Genomic DNA, 11,257 nt, shown 5'->3' on the forward strand with positions numbered 1-11,257 from the left:
AAGAAGAAAAATATCCATTATTCATATACCCTATGATAGCACTGTTAACATTTTGGTATGCATTCTTTCATTCTATTCCAATTCACAGATGTATTGGATATATTAGAGATGGAAATTTGTATTATAGATGAAAATTTGGTTTGATGTTGAATTATGTTTAAAAAATCATGCCAAAAGTTCTGGATTTTCTTTATCAAAAGAGCTACTTCACGTACTTATGAAGGTTTTTGATAGAGAAATAATACAAAGTTTTTGACTTTTTTTTTCTATAATTCATGATTGTGTAGACAGAGCTCATAGCCCTGCTTGAGGTTACATATTGAATAAATTGTGGTGAAGACTGAACTCAGAGCTTGCCTCCCAATTTCATGCTGTTTGGAATCTGAAAAGCATCACAGAACAAAGTAGTTGTCAGCTTGAGTAGCTACATATTTGAATCACATGAGGAGATTTTAAAAGTTATGATTATCTTACTAATTTGGAGTACAGTCTGGGCTCCAGGATAAAATCTGTAGTCAAAATTGAGACCTGAGGTCCCAGCTCTGAAAGGCGACCCTAGACACTCATGGTCAGCTAGGGCTGCAAAGCATCTGTGTGTACATGGGCTAGACGCAGAGGGTGCGAGTCCACAGGCTGACATTGGTCCCACACATGAGTGCCTGTGTTTGTCTCAGGATCTTTGAAAATACTAACTGTGGTTCTCCTATGGTCTCTCACTTCTGGATGCGCTAACATTGATACCTCTGCCACCATCATATTGTTTTGTCTAAACTCTTAACTTTTTAGAATTCTAGAAAACCACACTGTGGTAATTTTATCGGAGATGTTTGATCTTTAGAAAACACGCGATGTTGTTCTTTCTCCCTCAAGACCTTTGCAGCCTTTCTGAAGCATCGGTGGTGCATGTACTGATGAGAAAGGCTGAGGGTGCTGTGGGCTGATTCCCGTTTAAGAGGCTGTTAAGGGGAACCCGTGTGAACATCTCTTCTTGGACCTGTTGTGTGAAAGCTGATGCATTTAGGAATTTTGGCTTTTCTGACTTGACTCACGGGCCTCATCTTGTGCTTAGAATATTCACCTTTTAGTCAAGGGCAACCTGGGGCTTCTAAAAGCTCTGTAAATATTTGTAAAACGTTGAATGATGGTGAAGAATGTGATGTGCAAGCCATTTTTCTGTGTATGAGCTTCCCTTGTCTATTGAGATGTGAGATCTCCTCTGTAGATTTTGAGGAGCAAAAAGCTATTTGTTCCATCTCAAGCTCCATAGGGGAATTCCAAATCTCTGGAAGAAAGGGACATGCATTAGATTAGAGGGCAACATCACTGGAAAACATGTTGATTGCTTCAAATATATTTTATTCTTTTAAATATAAAGTGGACAGCAGATTTTATGTCTGGGAAAGTCAGGATTTTAAAAATAAGGTTAAATGCTGAATTATCTTTCTCACTGAAATTAGATTGGAAAGGTAAAATAAAAGCCATGTGTATTTTTGGAAATTACATCTTTTGAAAATGTGAGAGTTTTCTGTCCAATGGAAATCGAGAAGTTAGCTAGCATAACTATAAATGATGGTTCATGATCCATGTTCTAGGTTGGACAGTGTCCCCTGAAATGTCATGTCCTTCTTGAATCCTCAGAATGTAACCGTATTTGGAAATAGAGTTGTAGTTATAATTAGTCACAGTGGAGTCACACTGGAGCTGGGTGGGCCTTTAACTCAGCATGATTGGTGTCTGCATGAAAAAGGAGACAGAGGGAGCCATGCAAGGCAGAGATGGGCGAAATTCTGACAGAATCCAAGCATGCTGGGACAACCAGTATCAACTTTCAAAAGGCAAGAGAGGACTCCTCTTGCACGGAGCATGGCCTGGCTCCTTCTTGGTTCCTCACTGAAAGAATTTTTTTCTATAGTTTTAAGTTTTCATAGTTGTGGTACTTTGCTGCGGCAAAGCTAGGAAATTAATATAGTATGTAATCATAGATGCGTGTGTCGGAGAAGTCATGACAAGTGTCTGAATATTGGATAATGAGTTATGATATATCAACAATCACAATATTTCCTATAAATCTGACAAATTCATGGGCTACAAAGATACACAGAAATTTCGACCAAATAATAAATTAGTCACATGGTCTATGAACAATGATGACAATTGTGTAAGAACTGCATGTGTTTCCAACACTAGAGATATAGAAACGATCTTTATTCTTTTTTGAAAAAGATTTATTTATTTATTTATTTTATCAGAAAGGCAGATTTACAAAGAGAAGGAGAGATTCACTCCCCACGTGGCTGCAACCAATTCAAAGCCAGGAGCCAGAAGCTTCTGGCTTTTTCTGGATCTCACACGTTGGTGTAGGTCCCAAGGCTACGGACCATCCTTTATTGCTTTCCCAGGCTATAAACAGGGAGCTGGATGGGATGTGGAGCAGCATCCATATGGGATCCTGGTGCATGCTAGGCGAGGACTTTAGCTACTAGGCTACTGTGCTGGGCCCAAGACCTTTATTATAATAGCTTTTAGAATAGGGTATTTCTTGTTACTACTTTTAAGTATTTAGCATGAAAACTTAATATCTGACATCGAAATGACAGCTGGGAGTAGGTAGTTAAGATGGTCTTGTTCCATATCTGAGCACCTGGCTTCAGTTCCCACTTTCAACTCCTGGTGCCAGATTTGTGCTAATGCAGAGCCTCAGGGGCCACCAGCTAGGCGCAAGTAATTGTGTCCTTGTCTCCTCCCTGGGAGTTCTGGATTGAGTTCCCAGCCCCTGGTTCTAGTCTGGTCCTGCTCTTGTTCTTATGGGCATTTGAAAAGTGGACCAGTGGATAGGGCCTCTTTCTGTGTAATTTGATCTTAGTCTCTCTCTCTCTCTTTTATGACTTATTTCATTTATTTGAAAGACAGAGTTACAGAGAGAGAAAGAGACATAGTAAGAGAAAGAGCAACCTTTTATTTGTTGGTTCATCCCTGCTCAAGGGGCTGCAAAGGCCTGAGCTGGGCTGGTCAGAAGCCAGGAGTTTCTTTCAGGTCTCCCATGTGGGTACACACATCCAAGCACGTAAGCCATCCATAGTTGCAATAGTAGGGAGCTGGATAGGAGCTTGATAGCCAGGACTTGAACCAGTGACCATATGGGATGCTGGTACCACAGGCAGAGGCATAGCGTGCTACACCACAGCACTGACCCCTCTCTCTTGCAAACAAGCAAAAGAAGCCACAAGAGTTACCTGACAAATACATCTTAACTGATTTTAATTGAGATTTAAACTAGATATATTTTCTGCATACGGCTTGATATGGCTTGGTGAATTCCCCCCTCTGTTACTTTGAAGCCTGTGTTGATGGCATATTTTGTAAAATAAAATAAGTGGCCTTTTAAAGAGTGATGGCTTATGAAAGACTTTAGTATCTATGAGTTTCATAAATTCTCTAAAATGCTGAAGTTCCTGCTAACTTGAACTAAAACATAGTGAACAAAAACAACAACAAAAATAGTTATGGATAAGAAATGTAGGAACTTAAGAACTAACAGGCATAGATGTTTTCTGTTATTCTACTTGTTTTTGTAGAATATAAACTATAATTAATACTTCAAACCCACAAAATGAGCAGGATTGGAGGGTTTGGCTTCTGGAGAAATATTTGCAGTGAAAGTTAAGAAGCTGGAAAAACAGCTTATTAAACTAGCCCATCCCATATAAATACCATGGTCCATGTAGTGATGAAATCTTGTTGGAAGCCTCCAAGAGGAATTTCAGAGCCAGGGTCAATTTTCATTGTACAACTTGAATTGGCCCCTTTTCAGGCTGGCTGGCCTCTTTTTGCAAAACTATGGTCGTTCTGGTTTTTCCGAAAACAAATACTCGCTCTTGTACTCTCTGCAAGGCCGCTTTTGGACATTAGTTTGTCATTTCCATAAGTTACACTGGTATCCATGAATGCCAAGGGTGGAAGAGTTAAAACATAATACAATGCAGGAAGGAATTTTTGCATTGTTGACCACACTCACATGAAACATAGTTGCCTTTTTATTTGTGGAACAACACAGGAAGTCATTCGCTAAGTGAATCACTCACTAGGAATCAATTTGCAGGGTGATTTGCATCCCTTCCCAGACCAGCAATGTTGAAAGCACCACATGTTTTCTGAATTTTCTAATAAGATTTTTTTCTTCCTGACAACTGAAAGAACATGGATGTTGGTGAGTCACAGTCCCCATCGCCAGATGATCTTTTGAAACTTTCCTGAAAAAAAAAATGATACCCCTTAGAAATGGAAAAGCTGTGATCGTGGCTGTGAATTTGGCTTTTCTTCCCCCCTATTTGGGAGGGAATTGAAAAGTTAAAAATTTATAATCAATTGGAAAAAATGGAAAGTTTATAATCAACAATGCAACCATCTCATGAAGTAATCTTGGTAAAATCGAACTCAGAGATAGTCTTAGGAAACGAAGGTGCACACACGGATAAAGCACTACTGGTAGAAGAGAAAAAAATACCCATGCAGCAGACATTCAGCCTTATTTTCTGATGTATGACTCAACAGAATTGTATGCAGTTCAACCATATGCAGATCTAATAGGATGCCATTTGAGCAATTCTTGGTGGAGAAATTATATATATATATGCATATGTATGTATGTATGTATGTATCTATTTACCTATCTATCTGGCTTGCTGGAACTATCTGTCCTACAGGGATCTGAGTGAGTTTTGAGATTAGCCTGTTTCGAATCTAAAGATTACCAAGCCTCCCTCCACACAGAGGAATGTAAATGTTATCCGACAGAAATTTTCTGGGTAGAGATACAATGTCAAAATTGGAGTTTTCATTCGAATAGACCTACAAAAAGAAAGCATTTCAGGCCTTTTCTATGATGTTAAAGGAATTGCTATGATCCTGGTGTTAGTTTTGTCTTTTTCCATGTTCCCAAGAACACAAAGTTACAGGAAAATAAGTTTGCCTGCTCTTGCCTGGGGTACTTACTGTGCAAGGCCCCCACTGGTAGTTGTGTTTCCATTTGAAGAAGCTAACGTTTAAGTTGTGCTACCTTTTGCAAGTGATGCTAAAATTTCACATATGTCTTTTTACAAGGGGTGATGATATTTGATTGCCAATGGAGTTGATTTGAAACAGGCAGTTTTTAGACTTCACACTGTCTCCAGGTCATAGTTGGAGCATGAAAAGTGGGCTACTTCCTGTGAGTGTTTTGTAGCCTGGGGAATTTTTAGTGTTTTCCTTTATTGACAGCTTCTGGAAATGAAGATTCTGAAGTGTATATATATTTTTTTCTTTTTAAATATCTAAGCACTGTTAACCTCAGGGTTGAAAATTCCAAATAGAGCTATTGAAAGCCAAAAAGCATATAATTTTTAGGTTTTTCCTGAGCTTTATGGAGCTTTATTGACGTCTGTCTTGACTGCCAGCTCTCAAACGGACACAATGCAGTATATACATAGACTCCAGGCAAAAAAGTCTGTTTTAAATGAGATGGCGTTCCCACTTGTTCCCATCGGTGCCATTTATAATAATGTCATTCTTGCTACCTCCCCTTTGCAGAGATAAAATTTACCAAGGGAGAAGTGTATTATTATTTCAGTCAAACTTAAGAATCCTCCTATTCTTTCACTATTAAAAAATTCTTGAACAATGGCTATTTTCACATTTTTGGCTGTAGCTACAAAGCAAAAGATGGCAAGTAGTGAATGTTGATTGGCCAGATAATCCTGTGCCAAAACTCTAAATCTCTTCAGAACTAATAAGTGCCTCAAATACACAATAGTTAAAAAGGTCAGAAGAAAAGCAACCCTTAAATCCCGTGTGGCTATTTGAGGTGAATTCTTGAGAATGAGGGAACATGGAACTGATCAACACTGACATTCTCACATTGTACATGAAGAATTTCAAGTTCAACATGCACTAATTCTACCCTAAATCGTGATGATGATGATGATGATGATGGTGGTGGTGGTGGTCTACAAAAACAGATTTTTAAATATATACTGAAAGCTAATTTATAATTTCTCAATTTGAAAATGGGTAGGACAGTCTGTGTAGTTGCAATCCAATGGTTTTATGTCCTTATTTTATGTCATTATTATTGGGCAGTTTGCATGCCTGTAGAAGAGTTTTCTGATTTTCTGATTGTAGGGTAAATGCTGGACTGTCAATATGTTAAATTTGGGATTTTCAGCTTTCAGTAAGCAGGTGTTCACATAATCTGCTTGCTTGTTTTCTCTCTCTCTCTCTCTCTCTCTCTGTGTGTGTGTCTGTCTTTCTTAGATTGTACTCTTAACTGACATTTCTAGAGAAGAGTCTGTGTCTTGTGCTAAGGAAGAGAACTCTTTCCTTGATATGGAGTCAGAGGGATTCCGAGAGGTTGCCTGCCTCTGAAAATGCTTGTAACCCAATCATCTTTATTTGAAGCCTTTCCTCTCATCATGTTTGAAGTGCATGTTGCAGCCAGTCCCTGAGTCATTTAGAAATTCTGTGGTGGTGTAAGATGGAACTCAGCTTCTCTCACTGCTAGGATCCAGGCCTGCAGCATGGAGGACTGCTCATCAGCCCGCTTTCCAGCTGTTCCTTGTTTGTCTTTTTAAACAAACCCTATTACCAAATTTTATGTAAAATACCAATGGCTGCTCTATGTGAAATTGAAATATGATCACTGGAATAAGTTATACTTTAAAAAATGAAGCCACGTATTACTTTCCAGTAACATATAAAGGAAGAATAATTGAATGTCTTACAGATAGAGTTTAGAGCAGTAAGTGTTTTAGTTGGAACAACATGTTTTTGCCTAGAAAGCTTCATTTCCATTTTAAAAAGCTTTGTTAAAGAGTTTTCCAGTACCAATGAAGTACTTGTAACTTCATTTTGTCTCTTATGTAAATCAAGAAGGTATACCTTATATTTCCATAGTAGCTTGAAAGTTTTGAGGTGTAATTATAGCTTTGGCACTGAGAAAGTAAAAAATTCTATTTAAAATGCAATGTCAATAGCTCTTAAAAGGAACTTACCACTAGGCAGGCAGTGTTCCTGCTGCTGGAGTAGGAGAAATAAAACAGAAGTGAATCTCCATTCCTTTGGGAATTCTATCCCTGTCAATAACGGGGCATCAAAATGAACACAAAGGACAGGTGTTGTACCACATCATGTTAGCCTATCATTTGAGATATCCTATTTTATATCAACGTGCCTGGGGTCAAATTCTGCCTCTACTTCTGATCCATCCTTTGCTAACATGCACCCTGAGATGAAGCAGATTGTGGCACAACTATCTGTGTCCCAGTCCCCACATGACTGCGTTCCTGGCTCCTGGATTCGGCCTGGCCAGCCCTTGCTGGATTTAGTCAATGAACCAGCAGATGGAAGCTACTCTCTCCCTCTGTTCCTAGTTACTAATCCTCACCTTTATGCGTTGGGATCCCATATGGGTGCTGGTTTATGTTCTGGCTACTTAATTTCCCACACGGCTCCCTGCTTGTGATCTGGGAAAGCAATAGAGGATGGCTCAAAGCCTTGGGACCCTGTACTCGTGCAGGAGACGGATTGGCTCAGCTCTGGCTGCTGAGGCCACCTGGGAATGAACCAGCAGCGGGAAGATCTTTTTTTCTGTCTCTCCCTCTCTCTGGAAATCTGCCTTTCAATAAAAATAAAATAAATCTTAGAAAATGGATCAAAATAGTATTTACAAAGATTATAAAAGGTTCTACTGGACCTTTAAATCTTACCTATAATCCAACCATATTGAAATAAGGTACAAGTAAGAATGAACTAAAACCTAAATTAAAATTCTAGAAAATCTATCTGGTCATTTGAATATCTGTGCATTTTTCCTTTTTCATGAAGTTACAATAAATTCTATCATTTTTAGTTTATCAAATACTTTCATGAGCATGTTCTTCCAAGACAATTTTCAGGCACCTATCATCATGATCTCCATTTTAACAATGAATCATACTTCCTACGTCTAGATGACTAACAAAGTGATAAAATATATAAATTTAAAAACACTTTTAAATTGAGTTACAACACAAACTGTAAAGGGGATAAAGCACACTAGGGTGTGGAAATCAAGGAAATTTTCAAATGTGAATGCCTGTGCAATGACCATCCGAATCAAGATGCAGAATATTTCTAACACCCAGAAATATGACCTGTGCTGCTTCCTGCTCAGCCTCCACCCTCCCAGAGTAATCAACAGCCTGACCTCCATGTCAGGAGATGTACACTGTGTATTTTCATGCTCTTGGGCTCAGTGTAACGTCTGGAAATTTCCATCTGTGCTGAATACATCATCTGTGTAGCTAGCATAGTTGGTTCTGCTTTTTTTTTTAAGAGGTTTATTTTTATTTGAAAGGCAGATTTTAGACAGTGAGGAGAGATACGGAGAGAAGTCCTCTGACTGCTGGCTCATTCCCCAGCTCCAGGCAAGTCTCAAGCTCAGATCCAGGAGCTTCTCCCAGGTGTCTCACATGGATGAAGGGACCCAAGCACTTTGGCTAGCCTCTGCTGCTTCCCCACGGCGTCAGCAGGGCGCTGGATCAGAAATGGAACAGCTGGGAGATGAACCAGCATCTGAATGGGATGTTGGGGCTGCTGCTGGAGGATTAGCTTGTTGAGACATTATGTCCCAACCTATGGATGCATATATAATATAAATATGCTAGCGGAGTGAAGGGGTTTTTATTGTGTTCATTAGATTTCAGTAATGCCTGATGGGGCTGAGCATTTACCTGTGTTTGTTGCCAATTTTTTATGTTTTCTTGGGAGAAATAATACTTGAGTCATTTCTGTATTTTAAAAACATAGTTTTTATTGTTGAGTTTTAAATTTATTTATGTATTCTGAATTAGAATCTCCTTGGGTTCAGTATTGTTTGAAATGTTTGGAACTAGAGATATTTCAGATTTTGAAAGTTTTAGGTTTGAGGATGTTTACTTTTTTAAAAAGATTTATTCATTTCTGTTGGGAAAGCAGATCAAATTTAGTGGAGAGAAGGAGAGACAGAGAAAGTGAGAAAGATCTTCCGTCTACTGGTTCACTCCCTAAGTGGCCACAACAGCCAGAGCTGAGCTGATCTGAAGCCATGAGCGAAGGGCTTTTTCACAACTCCCATGTGGGTGCAGGGTCCCAAGGCTTTGGGCCATCTTTTACTGCTTTCCCAGACTACAAGCAGGGAGCTGGATGGGAAATGGAGCAACAAGGACATGAACTAGTGCCCATATGGCATCCTGGCTGTTGCAAGGTGAAGATTTAGACCTTGAGTCATTGTGCCAGGACTGGAATATTTGTAATTTTTCCAAAGAAGATAAAGGATGGTGAATTATGAAATATTTCATTCCTTTTTATGATTGCTTTCTTTCATTTTTTAAAGATTTATTTATTTTTATTACAAAGTCAGATATATAGAGAGGAGGAGAGACAGGAAGATCTTCCATCTGATGATTTACTCCTCAAATGGCCGCAACAGCTGGAGCTGCACCGATCCGAAGCCAGGAGCCAGGAGCCTCTTCTCGGGCTCCTACACGGGTTCAGGGTCCCAAGGATTTAGGTTGTCCTTGACTCCTTACTAGGCCACAAGCAGGGAGCTGGATGGGAAGTGGGGCTGCCGGGATTAGAACTACCACCAGTGTGGGATCTTGGTACTTGCAAGGCAAGGATTTTAGCCGCAAGGCTACTGTGCTGGGCCTGTAATTGCTTTCCTGATTTTATTTTTGCATTGTCCTTTGCTGTTGCATAGAAGTACTGTTGATCTTTTATATGTATATTGTATCATGACCATTGCTAAATTCATTCATTAATCATTCCTCTTTTCATATTTAGCTATAATATTTTGTTTTTCCCTTTACTAAGAAATAATTTCTTTTTCTATACTTTTAGATATTATATAAAGTACTGCTTATGAACATTTAATTTAATTTAATTTTTTTATTGGAAAATCAGATATAAAGAGAGGAGGAGAGACAGAGAGGAAGATCTTCTGCCCATGGCCGCAACGGCCAGAGATGATACTAAAATAACCAAAACATTAAGAAAACAGAGATGAAAAAAACACATAAGAAAGCATGAATACTAACGAGATAAGCCAAAACAATGTTTGTTAATGCACTGTACAGTTCCCTAAAAATTCTAGAAGGTAAAGTTTTGGGTGTTTTTAACATAAACAAGTATTAAATACTAGATGGGATAAGTATATTTGCTCTGGTCAGATATTACACAATGTATTTATACAGCAAAACATCACATTGGAACCCATACATTTGTTTACTTTGCTTGACTAATTAGTCTTTCTCAAAAACATTTTAAGAAACTTCTACATGTTCACATCATTAGCTATCTTGATTTCTAAGAGAAAGACTTTTATAATCCATCATCTGTATTCAAAAATACTCAATCAAAAGTTCTATAAGTGCCCACCAAATAAATTAAACTTTAAAACTGCTTAGAATTTTCCTTCAAATTTGGCTTGCTTTTCATTTCTCATTAAGATCCAAAATGTTGCCGATGTTAAATGCATCACTTTACTATTTTTAGTTAAAATTTAAACACATTTTCTTGATTTTCCCCCCATATCTTTCCATTTGAAAGTTTGGGGCAATCTATTCAAGGATCCCACACATGGCCATCATTTTGTTCAGGAAAACAACAGTGTATTTCATCACTATTTCTTAGCTAATGAAAATATTGTCTATTATGTATGTTTTTTAGATTCATTTAATTTTCAAATCTAACTTAAGTTCCCAAACAGGTGTCCTTTAAAAATTATTTACTTGAGACACATGGAGAGGGAGACTGCATACTCCCATCGGCAGGCTCACACTGCACAGTGCCTGAATGGGCCAGGCTGAACCTGGGTGGTGTGAATGAATTCCAAGTCTCCTATATGCATGGCATGATGGAGCAGCTAGATTCATTAGCACTGTGTTATATGGTCTTCAGTAGGAAGTTGGAGTCTGGTGCAAGAACTGGAATTGAACTCAGGTACTTTGGTAAGTGAGACAGGCAATTTAATTGATGTCTTGACCTCTGTGCTAAATGCCAGCTCCATTTATGTGCTCTTTTATCAGATTATGTGAGAGATACGAATTCTTCTCCATCGCTTACTTTCATTCTCAAGATACAGGTCTTCAACATGGGGAATAGTTCTTAAATCAGGTTGAATTCACCCAGGGGATTTCAGCAGTAACTGGAGATAAGTTTATTTATCACAGTTGGTGAGATTAGGTGTTACTGCAGGCTTTCCTCA

The sequence above is a fragment of the Ochotona princeps genome, chromosome 30 (assembly GCF_030435755.1).
Source record: "Ochotona princeps isolate mOchPri1 chromosome 30, mOchPri1.hap1, whole genome shotgun sequence".
Classification (NCBI taxonomy): domain Eukaryota; kingdom Metazoa; phylum Chordata; class Mammalia; order Lagomorpha; family Ochotonidae; genus Ochotona; species Ochotona princeps.